Consider the following 14,817-nt stretch of genomic DNA (forward strand, 5'->3'; position numbering starts at 1 on the left):
CAAAAGCTTCTGTGTCAGTGTGCTCAGGTAGCACAAACACGTTCAACCTCAGTCAAACGTGACGGAGTTCACCTTAAAAAAATACAATTGTTGAAAATCTTGAAAGAATCGTCTCTCCCACGGAGAGCCAGCCTTGTGCTCTCCGCCATCACACGGAGGGCACAACATAAAAGACACGCGGGCACGGTCTGTTGTTTTGGATCCTCAGCATCCTTTATTATGCTGAGCTCCAACTGCTTCCATCAGGGCGCAGGTTTAGTCTTCCCACAGGAAGCACTAATAGATTCAGATCTGCCTTTGTTCCATCTGCTATTAGTCTGCTGAACAAAGTAGAACCCCTGATGTCACTGTGCCACTTTTGCTTTGCTTTTTTGCTTTTTCTTCCATGATACATGTTGTCAGTGTTGACTTATGGATTCTTATTTGTGTTGTGTACGATATGTATGTACTGTATGTATGTATGTATGTATTTATGTATGTATGTATGTATGTATGTATGTATGTATGTATGTATGTATGTATGTAATGTATGTATGTATATTCCCAGTGTTGTCTGTAAAGTGTTGGACTACTTACTGTGAACTAAATTGCCCCTCGGGGACATTAAAGTCTTTTGAACGTAAACTTAAACATGTTTTCCCTGCAGTACACTCAGTCATCACCATGACTTCATTACTAGCATGTGAATAGTGTAACTTCGTTCAACTTTCCATCAACTTTCCTGCAACATTTAGATACAGTTGGCTAATGCTATAAATCTGCTGCAGACATGTTTATGCCAACTTACATCAGAATGTGACTGTCACACTATAGGACTAATTATGCTGTTGTGTGAAAATGTTGAGGATTGCCAAAATTGTCAGCGACTCCTCTTGGATTTTTGTAATCCTTTCACAACCCAGTGAAAGCTGAAAACACGGCTGTTTTTCTTAGGCTTTCATGACAATGGCAAAATATTCTTCATGCAGATGGTTCCAGATGGTGGGTGTTAAAGGGACAGTTCACCCCAAAATAAAAAAATACATGACTGAACCACAATTGCTATAGCTGCTGCTGCAGTGGGTGTACAGTACTCCAGCTGCTCCTAGCTGCTACTGTAGCAGGTGAAGTTTGTTTGGTCAAAAGAAAATAGTTCCTAAAACTGCTCGCAACGGATTATCTTGAGTAACCAGGTCATGATTTCTGGAAAGAGACATTGCTGTTGAATTTATTTTATTTTATTTATTTATTTTATCAATTTTTTCCTCCTTTTTTTGCGCTTTGAGCACCACAAACTGAGTGCCATCCAGTTGCATTGTATTCAACAGAAGGCAAAACTAGGCAACTCACACCAAAATGATCTAGAGATGGATAAATAGCACTACAGGTAAGAGAAGGGGTGAACTGTCCCTTTAAGCGCCAACCACTCCCCCCCCCACCCCAACATAATTAATTCCTATTTGCTATGACGATGATAACGGTTTGTTACTGGCGCTGGAGTGGTACTCCGGGCGGCTTTAGCTCAGGAGGTAGAGCGGGTTGGCCAATGACGCAAGGGTTGGCGGTTCGATCCCCGCTCCCTCCCAGCTGCTGTTGTTGTGTCCTTGGGCAAGACACTTAACCCTCCTTGCTCCCGATGGTGTGTAGGCACCCTGCGTGGCAGCCTGCCGCCATTGGTGTATGAATGGGTGAATGTAGAATATCTACTGATTGTAAAGCGCTTTGGATAAAAGCGCTATATAAATGCAGACCATTTACTCCACCAAACCCTGCATTCTGCCCTATGACATGATCCGAGTCTCATGCCAGTCACGTCTATGCAAATGCAGCCTTTCCAGCACACCTGCAGGCAGGTGTGCTCAGGGCAGTGGACATAACCTGACAGACTGTGCCTCTGCGGCCATGACTCTGACGAGAGCGGACCTTGGCCCAGAGTGTTGTCTCTCTTCAAAGCTACCTGGACAGGTTCTAGACTGCTCTCCACCCATTACAGCCGGCCCTAGCATCTGGCAGGGCCCGCTAAACCCCTAAGGTGACATCTTGCGCCGAGGCCATGGGTGTGTTCATACTGCATTTCATGTCTGGTTCATTATTGAGCACAGAGGTGACTCTGTGGTGAAGTAATTCAAACTCAACTGCCACTTCCGGCTCCCACAGGAGCAGCCGGGTCTGCTTGGTTTCCTCACGGTGTGTCTTACAGAGGACATCCCATCCATATGAAATATGTAGGAGAGACCCAACCATGATAGAGAATGGTTGGTTAAGCTGTATCCCTGGTTCTCTGTGGGGAGGCTATCTCTCCAGCTAAGCTCTGAAACTGTTCAAATCAAGGTTAACCAAAGGGGCCAGCTCCTGGATTGGGGCTTATATAGCATGGGGCCAATCAGGACGACGCCCCCAATGACCCACAGGTGAAGTGATTCACCACATGGGAGGTGATAAGGGCCCTTTCTCAATACCAAGAATGCATTCTTGTTCTTGTTCTTTGGGAGAACGTTCTTGCTAGTCGTTCTTGGAAGAATTAACTCCCTAGGTCACAAGCACATATAACGCTGTTGGCAGTTTGAGGCGATGCGTTCTTGGGGGGATTGCGCAATACCAGCGCAGAGGCCGCCTGCAGTAGGCTACTACACAAATTAAAAACTCAGCTGATGTAGATGCAGCCAATTGTGCTCTGGGTGTTTTTTTTGTTGCTCCATTTTTCGCCATAAATGTTCGTAAAGTGGCAACTATTGAAACCTACTACCCTGCTTGTAGGCATCAAAAGTCATCAGAAATTAATTTAGTGATGAAATAAAACTTTAAATTGTAAAAAAAAAACGTCCCGGAGCTTATGGCATCTTCTCTGCTGCATTCTACCTCCGCTTATGCCTAAATGAATGCTGGGATACGTGCCTTGCCAAGTTGACACAAGTCACCATCACCAACCAGAGCATCCTCGGTAAAGTGGGCGTGTCCGAGAACACATCCGGGAATTTTAAGCGTTCTTGGGGAAATGTGAACTTTGCATTGGAAGAGTATTGGGCTGCGACTGATGCCGTTTCACAGGGACAAAAAGAACACAAGAACACACAAGAACCCTTATTGAGAAAGGGCCTATGTGTCTTAAAGAGCTATTCAACATCAGCTGCCGCTAATCAGGATATATCCCATACATATGAAATATGTACTATGTAGGAGAGACAGCCGAAGCACGATAGAGAACAGCAATAAGGCCAAGACAGAGAGCAAGCACTGATCAACATTATGCAAAGTGGGCCTGTTGAACAGAGGAGACACATCATTAGCTTGACTGAATCAGTGGTTACGGCTGTTGTTAATGTCACCGGCCATGAAGAATCACTGTGGCGGACGATAATACATTTTTCAAATGGCACAGCGGCGACTGAGCTTGTGCTTTGCTGTTCTCAGCCAAAGTGCCATCAGGGGATCAGTGTGTGTCTCTGATGCATCCCAACCAAGTCCCAGCTGATGAAACTGTATCCTGGGGGGACGGGCTACACTACGCACAGCACCTGCAGTTTCCATGCCGACGGTAACACAATACCATACAAATTAGACCACCGTCACGCCAAAGCTGCGGTCGTGCCAACACCTTAAATCAACTTATCAAACTCAGACAGTCTGAAGTTGCCTGAACAGGCGCACGATCAAATCAAATCAAATCAAGGATATCAAATGACAGCCTGCCAGAAGGAAACATTGGCATCGTACGTTTTCCACGGATAAGTAGAATGTCAACATTTCTGAACCAAAAATACGTTGCATATCACGTTTATAGATACGTATATCAACGTTATAGAGTCTGCTATTGAAATAGCACGGTGGCCAGTAAGGGCGATGTGTTTCGGGGTGGATAGAGGACGTCAACACTTGTCTTTCACACCAGAGAGCCGTGTTCGCGTCCCGGCGTGTTCCAAGTCTACTTTTCGACCGTAAGTCACATTTAACGTTTCCGTTATTTAAGCCTAACCCAAACCATAATACTAACCTTAACCAAGTTGTTTTACTTGCCTAAACATAACCAACGTTGTTAAAGTGGTTTCATTTGTTTACCATTGGAAAGGCGCTACTTTGTTTCAAATTTACATTGAAATCATGTACCAGATCGTGTTTTAGAAACATAAAATGCTGACGTTTTGTTTAAAATTTACATTGAGATTGTACGTATCCCTAACTGCGATGACAAATCCATCCTGCCACGCTCCATTCTATTGGTTCGAATCCAAACCAACAGTGGTTCACACCAATCAGTGTCCTTTGGTGTGACGCCAGCTAGAGTGAGCCCGTGATAGACAGATGGTCCAGCCAATCACCTGCCAGGTATTTTTTCTAAAGTGCCTGCCCTTTGAAACGGTTTCCAGAGCGACTTGTTCCCAGATGGTTATGTGAGAACAAACCATCTGGTAGCGTCAGGTTAACGTATCTCTGCTTTGTAAACACGTAGAATGCCAACATTTTATTCTGGCGTCTGGGTTGCAAATTAAGCCGTTCCTTCTCTTTTCACGCCAAATGCCTGTGGCTCTGCTGCAATGCTACGCTACGCTAATGAGTGCATCTTCACAGCAAGTCCTTTTTAATGAACCGAGGACACAATTACATTTGTGAAGAGACAGAAATCGCATGCAGATGAGGTGACTGGCCAGTGCAGTGCTGGTCCCCAATCACCCTAAAAGGCAGTGACCTTTGAAGAGTCAGGAGGCAGTCCATTACACATAAGATAAGGTTTAGTTCTGGTGTACGTTGCGGCTAAAACCTCATTCACTTTAATATCTGCACAGTGAACCAGCACACATGTGGGAATTATTTGTTTTATACCATATAACTCTAATCTTACTCTATGATGACAAATAAAATGAAGCAAAATGAAATACTCACCTCACTCATCCTTGTTGTTGATGGAAGGAAACAGTCCCAAGATGAGTTGAGGTGGAACAGATGAGATAATCCTAATGACAGGAAAAGGCAGAAAATAAAGCTTATGGCTAAAAGGTTATGGCACTCTATTCACGAAGCGTATCGGCTCTGCCTTATCAGTGCCGAGGCAACAGGAAGAGAACTCTGGATAAGTGGTAACTGGTCTCTGCTCTTACCCACAGGTGTGTTTTCTCTGCGGCCCCCGGCTGAAGCGCTACACACTTTCTGACCCGCTGAGTTGTATGAAGAGGCTGCAGTGTTTGGAGCGTGGTTTCCCCCGTCCACCCGCAGTGTTGTGTTTCACCTGCTGTCACTCAAACCGGAGGTCATGACCTTAGAGTTGGGTCATTTTTGCATGACCGTCACAAATGTGGTGAAAGTTAAACAGTTCAAGTTCAGGTGTGTTTATTATTTGTCACATGCACTGCCTCCTCAGTATAAAACAAATAAGGAACATATCATTCACAAAGATATTAATAAAGAAGTAAAATAAAGAATACAATTTAAAGAGGGAAAAAGTCAAAGGGAAAATAACAGCATATAAGAACATATAGTGCAACGGTTTCCACCTGTTGGTGTCTCCAGAAATGTCAGTTATCTGGATGTCTGCTTCTACAGAGATGTTTTGTAGTGGAAGTCCTGGCACTTTCCAACAGTGGTTTGCCTTTGGTTAAGTTTCAGTTACTGAGTAAAGTAAATGTTTCTATTGAAGTTTTCTTAATTTTCTTAATGACCATTGCAAGTTTTTTAAGGATCGTTTATTTGCAGATAGGCCTAAATGAAAAAAGACTAGGGGTTCTAAGAGTAGCCTATCTAAAACAAATCTCAATCAAAATGATAACCAGACACTTAAGGAACATAGTCAACATCTGATCTTTTTTCTTTTCTTTTTGGATTAGATTTTGGGGAACATTTCCGTGAAGATTTTGAGATTTTGGTCAAAATGCTTTGTACCCTTTTATGAATCAGAATCAGAATCAGAATCAGATATCATTTATTCGCCATTATGTTATGTAACATATAGGAACTTGTTTTGGCATTAAGGTGCATTAATCTTTTTTCACATAAGAGCACAGTAACGCCACAGCAGCCATGGGCGGCGCCGTCTTGCATTGAACAGAGCATCTAAATGAAATGGATGAAATACACTCAATTCACATTATTACTAGTTTGAAAAGTAATAAGGCACACTTCAATATTATACAATACATATACATTTGTTGTAAATGTACAGGATTACCAGCAGGGGGGGGGGGGGTTGCCGAGGAAAACAGGGGTGGGGGGAGGAGGATGCAAGGGCTAACAAGGCAGGGGGTTTGGGGGGGAAAGAGCTCAGTTGCAGACGAAAAATCAGGAGAGCTGCGTCCTTGGCAGTACGAGAGTCCAGATTAGGATAGAATGTTTTGGTTGCCTGGAATTCCTTTCGGTCACACAGACCAGGGTCACACAGACCAGAAAGTCAACAGCAAGTGTCAAGTCTCTGATTCCCAACTTAGTTCATATTCTCCTTAGATCAGTGGAATTTCTATGATATATCCAGATATGATCCATTTTTCACAGTTCAAATTCACTGACCGCCCATCTCAATTTTCATGACGTCACAGCCTAGGGTCAATCGCTGTTGTCTTCCCGTGCCCCGCGGCGAAAGATCCGTCTGGGCAGAGGGTGGGTGTTCCCCGGACCCCGCATTCCTCAAAGTTTAGTTGATTTGCGTTGAGAGACCAGCTTAGTAAATCCAATAAATCCATATTTGTCATTTCGAGTAGACGAATGCAAGTTTGCTCTGGGTGTTGTTGCAGGCAGAGGGAAAGAAGGGAAAGAAGGGAGATAAGGGAGAGCGAGAAATAAAGCGACTGCCCTGTTCAAGTGCTGGAGAAGTGCAAGTGAACATGTATTCGCTGAAATTATTCTGCTAATATTACAAAAACACACATGATGTGATCCTCTGAAATGTAAACCTCTTGAGATAGAGAACTATAGCGATCACTAATCTGTTTTCAATTTAATAGGAATCAAAGTGGGTGTCGTTTTTCCAATGCATGTTTTATCCCTCACTTTTTAATTAGGTGGTGTTCCCCACTCCTTTGTTTGGAGTGTCATGCTCTACAAAACGTGTTTTCGGGCGTTTCACGCGTGCAAAGTTTAGCCTGGATAACCTAAGAAGCTGGCCGCATCATGGTTGAGGAGACAGCACAGACAGGAGATGTTTGATAGGAAGGGATGCGATCAGCAGAGCGTAGTGCCGAAGTGCATCTCGCATGTCACAATGTCACATGTAATGGCAAGCCTTAATTAAAGTGAGCACTGTGAGAAGATGAGAGTCTGAACGCCATCTCCTATCCCGTTACGGTTTCATCTCACAGCTGTCCACGGTGACGTGGGGCCAATTTCCTGTAATCACAAACAAGGACACGAGCACCAAATAACAAACATGTCAAACTAATGGAGATTTCTTCATGTCATGTCCATGCAAACTGAGGGGCAGAATCTCTTTGGTTGGCTATTTACAATCAACATTTTAATTGTGTTTCCTTTGTAGTATTATGACCATCTCATTAAACAAACCCTCCCTTCTTAATCTTTTTAGTTGACTTCCCCAAGATGGTTGTATAGTTAAAATTCCAGCTATTGCCAACCGGGACAGTACCATTATGTGGTTTTATTTCCCCATCGCAATGAAAATTTTAATCAAAACTGTAACTCCTACACCGTGAGTAAACTTTACACAAACTTTGCACATTCACCATCATTATAAATGATTGATGCTTGCCAAATGTGGGCGATACAATTAAAGGTAAATGTATTTCAAGCCCAGTGTAATGTTTCACAAAGTTACACACAATTTTGATTAAACTTGAAGGGATGACACATGTTGGCACTTTATGGCATTTGAAAACATTCCACTGATCGGCCTATAGGGGTGCTCTAATTAAAGGTCAACGTTGCTGCTGTCTGTCCCAGACGCCCATTAAATTTTGAAATTACATTTTGTGTGTGTTCTGATGAGGGGGGGGGCTCCTTTTCTCTTCGGGAAGTGACGACGAGGGTTCCTGACTGAACGGCGATATTTGATGACTTGGGAGTGAGAATGCCCTTGATAACAAGCTGAGCCAAAGGGTTCTCTCCATACATGTATATCTCCCATATCTCCCGGTGCCAAGTCGCAGGGGCGTTTCTAGGGAGTGGCCAGGAGTGGCACTGCATGGCCACCCCTGAAATCTAATTGACCACCCCAGGTGCCACCCCAAAATCCTGAGGGTGCTGGCATCTGTGGCCGACTTTACTGTGCCCCACCTGGGCCACCCCAGTCAAAATGGCCTGAACATGTGGCTGCCAAGTCGTAGGCTTGGTCCTATTTACTGGAGTAGTGAACAATGTTTCCATTGCATAAGAACCTTGTGGGATGGTAATGATTGTTCCAGGTATTAGTCAACCCCTCAGGTGTTTCCAGGGAAAGTGAGTTTTGGCTTGATTCGCAGATTTTGATTCCAAAAGGCATGACAATATAAATTAATGGTCTTCTTTTTTTCTTTGGCAAGTGACCATGGTAAAGCTGAACAGACAGAACAGTCACGTGATTTTTCCTCCAACTGAAATGTTTTATGGTCACTCACGATTCAGTAGATCACGGGTTGGCATGGTTCCAGCCAGGCTTAACACTCGTTATATAAGGATTCATCTAAATGTCTTTTGAGAAAATGGATGGGAAACTCACTTCCGGGGCAAAATATGTCACGTGACTGTTCAGCTCTATAAGTGGGATTCTGGCGTCCCCAGCGTCCATTTAATTCCTGACAGCTCGTTGGGCATTATCCTTTACCGCAGTGGGACGTTTTATTGTAGGTTCACTCCGCTTTACAGCTGTCCTAATGCAAACATCCTATGTGTTGCTTGGCAACAATTGGTCGTGGGATCCCGAGGGAACAGTTTCTGTTGGCGCTTTGGCGGAGACGAATACGAATCCTAATCTATTGTCTCAAATTTCCATTACTACTTGATGGCTTTCTTTATATAACTGTTGTATAAAAGCAATATCACACTCGAGGTGCTGCAGCACTCCCTCTCATTGCTTACATATAGCCTGCAAGCATCTTGTTGCTGACTGGTCCCACAGATCTCTGCCTCACTAGTGAGGGATGATGTTTACTGTTGCTCTGTTAACAATCACTCATACATTCACAAACATATGCTAGTGGTCCCTATAAACAGTTGGCTTTAGTCCTATATAGCATTTTCAATACATATCCACATTCAAATCAACAGCCGAGGTAAAAGTATTGCAGTGTCATGAAAACAGCTTCTCTCACCATATCATATGCCTCTGAAAGATGTCATAACACAATGCAGTGAGCCTGCAGAGACTGCTGGTTTGAATTCCACACCAGCCTCGCAGTCTCAGCTTCAAAAGTGAATCAGTGTGAGAGTTTCATTCACGGTTGCAGCATCGGGGGACAGAAGTGATATAGCGAGCTGTGGACAGCCTCACGCTTCAAGCCGCCGACCGACAGGCAATAAACTCCAGCCATCCATCAAAGTGGCTGCCCATATAGTGCCCACAGCCACTTCTGTTTGGTGTCTTCCCCTCCATAGGGGGGCGAGATCCATCCCCACAGATATTAACTAGCCTTTATGGAGCTTTTGAGAGCTGCTGAAATCACATCTTGACGTTAGGGGGCAGCTTTATGAGACTCTGTTGAAATAAGGCCTGACCTGTCCACTGGGAAACTGTTTGTCTGTGGCTCTGAGATGAAGAGACAAATAGGTTTCCGGAGAGTAACTTTAGACTGAAGGACTGGGATTGATTTCTTATTGATATGACATATTATGTTCTTATCGATATGACATATGAGACAGTATTTATTCAATTGGTCTTATTGTAGGCTACCTTCAAGTGCTGGTGGGAAAGTCCGACATGCGGGTTGCATTTATGTGCTGTTTTGTCAGAAAATGAAACCCAGAAGACAAATGATTTAAACAAATGATAGACTAGAGTAGAGACCATCTTGCAATGGCATCACACCAAGTGGAGTAAAGTAGGGGGGTCAAAGTGTGTGTGTGTGTGTGTGTGGGGGGGGGGTGTTGGGGGACGGCGGCCCCCCTGCTCGGATCACACCCATCTTCGAACTCGGCCTTCATTTTGATGTTAACGACACACCTGTAAAGTTTCGTGACTGCATCTTGCACGGTTTTTGACGCTATCACGATGACAAAATCTGTCCACAGACATTATTTCCACCTGGCAAAATACTCAAAACCACGTCTGTGGTAGTTCCCGGTACAATCGGTATCTCCAGGAGGACCACCGTTTTTGCCTTGATGAGACACACAGAGTCAACAAGCTGAAAACAATACAAGCCAATGCTGTCGCAGCATCTTGCAGTTAATTTGAGAAATGATGCATCGCATTAGTTCATGCACAATCTGGGAGCCCAGAGTCACTTTGACGAATAATATTTCGGGTTTTCTGCCCTTCCATCATTGTTTACAGTCCTCATATGCAGCTATTTCTTCTTCTTATTAGCCGACATGTCGTCTGGACCTACAATCGATCAGCTCCAACTCCATTCTCACGTCATCTGGACTGTTAACAATAACCGCGGCACACGGAAGCGGAAGTCTTGCCTCGGACATCCACTCCACACACCGGAAAGCCTGAAATATCCGCTGTCTATCCCAGAGTCTCATTAGTCATCAGACTGTTAGACTCTGGGTGCCCAGATTGGCTCATGCAGGACACAGAAGTCATAGGCTACACCACAGCTGTAATCAGCTGACAGCCCGCTGATTGGATCAGCCTTTCTAATCACTCACCAATCGCATCCATTCTCACAACAAGGCGGTCCATTTAAATATGGCTCCCTTCTACACTGGTCTTTGCTACTCGTGAGGCTTTCATCACATCCTAACAAAGTGTTTTGATCTCCTCTCCACCAGACTCTCCATCTCTACAATCTGCAGGTTAACCATGCCCAGGAGGAGAGAGAGCTGGAGGAGTGCAGTCGTTCTCGATGGGTCCGGAGACCATCAGGGGTCCTTGAGAGGATTCCAGGGGGTCCCCAGCAAATTGATGAATTGTTAAGAACACTCCGGCAATTTTCAACCAGCTTTGTATCATTACAAAATAAGCAGTATATCTGCTTATTTTTAACATTTTTAACATTTTTAACATTTGTGCATGAACGCACAAATGTTAAATGCACACTGTTAAACTAAATAAAAGCCTGCAAAACTGTTTACAGTTTTCGGATATGTGTGAGGTTATGTGCAAAATAAATCGGCATTGAAAATTGGACTTGAGGAAGAAATTATTATTTTGATCATAGTTGCTCTCTGCTATGATGATATGCAAACCAAATTGCCCTTCTGGGACACTCAATAAACTTGAAACTTGAAACGTGTTTCTCGATTATCTCTCTACATACAATACAGATAGCCATGGAAGCCTGGACAAAATCACATCTGACAATAAAAATACAATCAAATTACAGGAGCGTCGTTCAATCTGTTTTAACCTTTTGTTTTATTGCCTGGTTCGGTAATTTCAACTGATCAAATAAGAACAGACATTAGTACCGGTAGTCTTCTTAAAGTATCGAGCAAGATTTCGAAGTGCAACCAGACCACGCTTTCAGAGATCTATAATACACACGTGCTTAGGAAGGCCTATGCTATTCTGGACTGCGAGAACCACCCACTCCAAAGGGAGTTTGAACTTTGACCCTCTGGTCGGCGTTTCAGAGCACCTGTTACCAAACCAAGAGATTTCATGTCTCTTTCATCCCTAGCGCCATCAACATGCAATTAGCTCTCCGCCATACTCCTTTTGCACATTTGCACTTTTTACTCTGCATTTTGCATCCCCTTTTCTTACATTTGTTGTGCAATTCGGTTTGAAATATCATTCCCTGCTCTGGCTCCTCGTTTTTTTTTTAAATAGTTTTTCATTGTGAATGTTGTTGTATTTTTTTTTATTTTTTTTTGGTATTCTGTTGTTGTATCCTGCTGCAAAACTAATTTCCCCTTGCGGGACAATAAAGTGAACCTTGACCTTGACTCATAAATCTCATCAAATGGGGCTCTAATGTGGACTAAATGAGGGTCCTTGATATGAATGACCGGAGGCTATCGGCTCGAACCATCGCTGTGAAGGCCATTTTAAATGTGCACAGCTTTTTGTTTTCACCACACCACTGCGTCGTCGTTCTCTCCTCCGGCTCGTGTGCTTTCTGTTAAAGGTCAGACGCACGTTGACAGATATGACCCTGCAGATGACCAAGTGGTGGCAGAGGACATTTGTCACCGTGACGTTTCTCTCTCTCTGGATGCCGGGGCTGCAGGCCATGCGTCTCAACACCGTCAGCCACACTGTCACTGCAAATAACAGGAGGTGAAGGACGCGTCCCATCTGGCCCAACATGCAGAGTCATGGAAGAAGGGATCTGTCCACGAGCTCCGAGCTTATTCATTTATATGGGCCTGTCATCACCGAGGGGGGAGCGGACATGTCAACTGTTTTGTGGTTTGAAAATAAGCTGTGTGCCCATCACCTGCGGAGAGAGTGGAAATCCCACGGCTTAAAATAGAAGAGACGGAATGATTTTCAGGCAGAGGTTTAAAAGAGGCTGAACAGACACAAAATAAGAAGAAATTTAAGCTTGATGTCCACAGTGACAGCCTCTGGCTAATGGATGCTAGCACATTTTAAATGGAATGGATTGTGTAAAAGGCTAATACAGAGACTAGCATGCAGTCCAGCTCATGTCTGCAGGTTCTCATTAAATAGTTTCCTCCTAATGGGAATGTGCCACTGTTTTATGACTGAGGCGTCACATGGAGGCACTCTGAGCGTCTGAGGGTTTTGTTATTGTGTGGCTCAATGGGGAAATCAACTGTTGAGGAATAATTAACACGCTCCCCTCAGGGCTGACGTGCTATTGATTGTTTTTCAGTCTATTCGATCAAAGACAGCCTGGCTGGCTCCTGCTCGTGGCAGCAGACACACACGTTTCAGAGCTACTACAAAGATATATTCTGAGTGAACAGTGTGATTTGTGGGATGGCAAATGTTGACATTTTGATGTAAATACATGAGGAATACTGTGTCAAAGTCAAAGCAGAAGACTCTCTGGATCTTCTCGCTCCTGGTCACTTCTAAGTTCATATGAGCCTTTTGCCTCAAGGGTCTAATTTTCTTTGTGCCTCGACGTGAACGTGGGACATGAGAAAACAAATCAGACAGCCACTTTCATATTGTCATGGGGAGCATTTCCTCAATATCCCCCCTGCCAATTCACCAATGAGATGAGAGGAGTAGCTCTCCTGAATGTGCTGCTTTGATCGGATGCAGATTTAATCTTGGCTTCTGCATTTTGTTACTGGGCAAAATGTGACGTTTGAGCTCAGCCGTGTACATTAATGTGAAAGATGAAATCGATTAAAACGTGCAGCGATGTAGCTCTTGCATTTTAATCAGAACATAGTAGATAAGACTCTCTGTGGCATGCTCTTAAGATCGTAGAAGCTGCTTGTAAAGCTGGTGAGAGAAGAGACTCTAAATGAGAAGATGGACATTTTTTTTATTCAGTCTTAAACAGAATTTGACACTGGAGTCCACACCAAAACAAATCACAATCACAAAGTTAAACGTGGATCATCGTTTCTTACATGAACACTAGAACAGTTCTCAGTCTCCATCCTGCAAGGCACACTCAAGCAACTCCTCCAACAGAGCAAAGCCACAGTCCAAGCAAAGTCCCCCGACCCAACCCCCGGCAGCAGCACCACTGGTCCCATCCTCCATCCGAGAGCCTTCACAGCACGTACTGGGACCTCTGAGCGAGGCAGGGCCGCCTGCAGGAGCGCGCGGGCTGCAGGCTGGAGGTGCCCACAGAGTTGCGGAGCTGGCGGAGCAGCACCCACAGCAGCAGGAGCATGAGCAGCAGCAGGGTCAGCAGCATCCCCACGTACAGGCTGAGGTTCCAGCCCCAGCCCAGCGCCAGGGGCAGTGAGGTGGACCTCACCAGGAACCTTCTGGGGGAGGGCATGGGGTTAGTACCCTCCCCCCGCCTCGTCCAGAGGTCTCAAGGGTTAGGCAGATGCTGTGGTGCTGAGGCTGCGGGAGCCATCGTTTCCAAGTTGCCGTATCCGAGTGGGTTTTTTGGCTCAAGTTATAGAATTCCCCTTCGCGTCCATGGTTTAGTTCTCCAGCTGGTCAGAAGAAGTGTGTGTTGTCAGTGATGGAGAGAAGCCAGACAGACAGAGCGAGAGAGAGAGAGAGAGACACAGACAGAGTGCATGGTCTTTAAACCAGTGCATGCTGAATGGTGAAATTGTGGAAATGTCTCTGCTGCTGGGCTCGGCACTTCCCCCCTCTCTCCTGTCAGCCTCCCTGCACAACGCCAGCCTCCCAATTTATCATGAGGGAGAGACTTAGAGAGAGACGGGAGGGCGGGAGGCCTTCAACGCCATTGGCTACCTCTCCCTTTACTTCACTTTCAGAAAAAAAACACACAGATGAATTGTGGGGTGGGGGTGGGGGGCAGAGAACATCAATGCTATTCAGTTAGTCATTTCTTTTCAACCGATTGACGTGTTATGTATCAATGTATCAACGCAGCATCATTAAGAAAAAAGGAAACTAAAGAGCTTTGTCTTTATTTCCATGCAGCAACTGGTTGCTTGCGATCACAATCAGCATCCATTCAGTAGAATGCAGCGGGGGCAACAGCTGGCCTATACAGCTGTTAACAGTTCACACGAATCCCCCCCAGATCATTCTGATCATTTAACTGTCAGTGAGATTGTTCTCTGAAAAAGCTTTGAATGCACTCGTTTTGACATCTTGCATCTGCCCAGAATAAAATCCATTCCTCAACCTTATTTTCAAACCACTGACAGATTTTTTTCTTCTAATCACGACAA

The sequence above is a fragment of the Poromitra crassiceps genome (assembly GCF_964638095.1).
Source record: "Poromitra crassiceps genome assembly, chromosome: 15".
Classification (NCBI taxonomy): Eukaryota; Metazoa; Chordata; class Actinopteri; order Beryciformes; family Melamphaidae; genus Poromitra; species Poromitra crassiceps.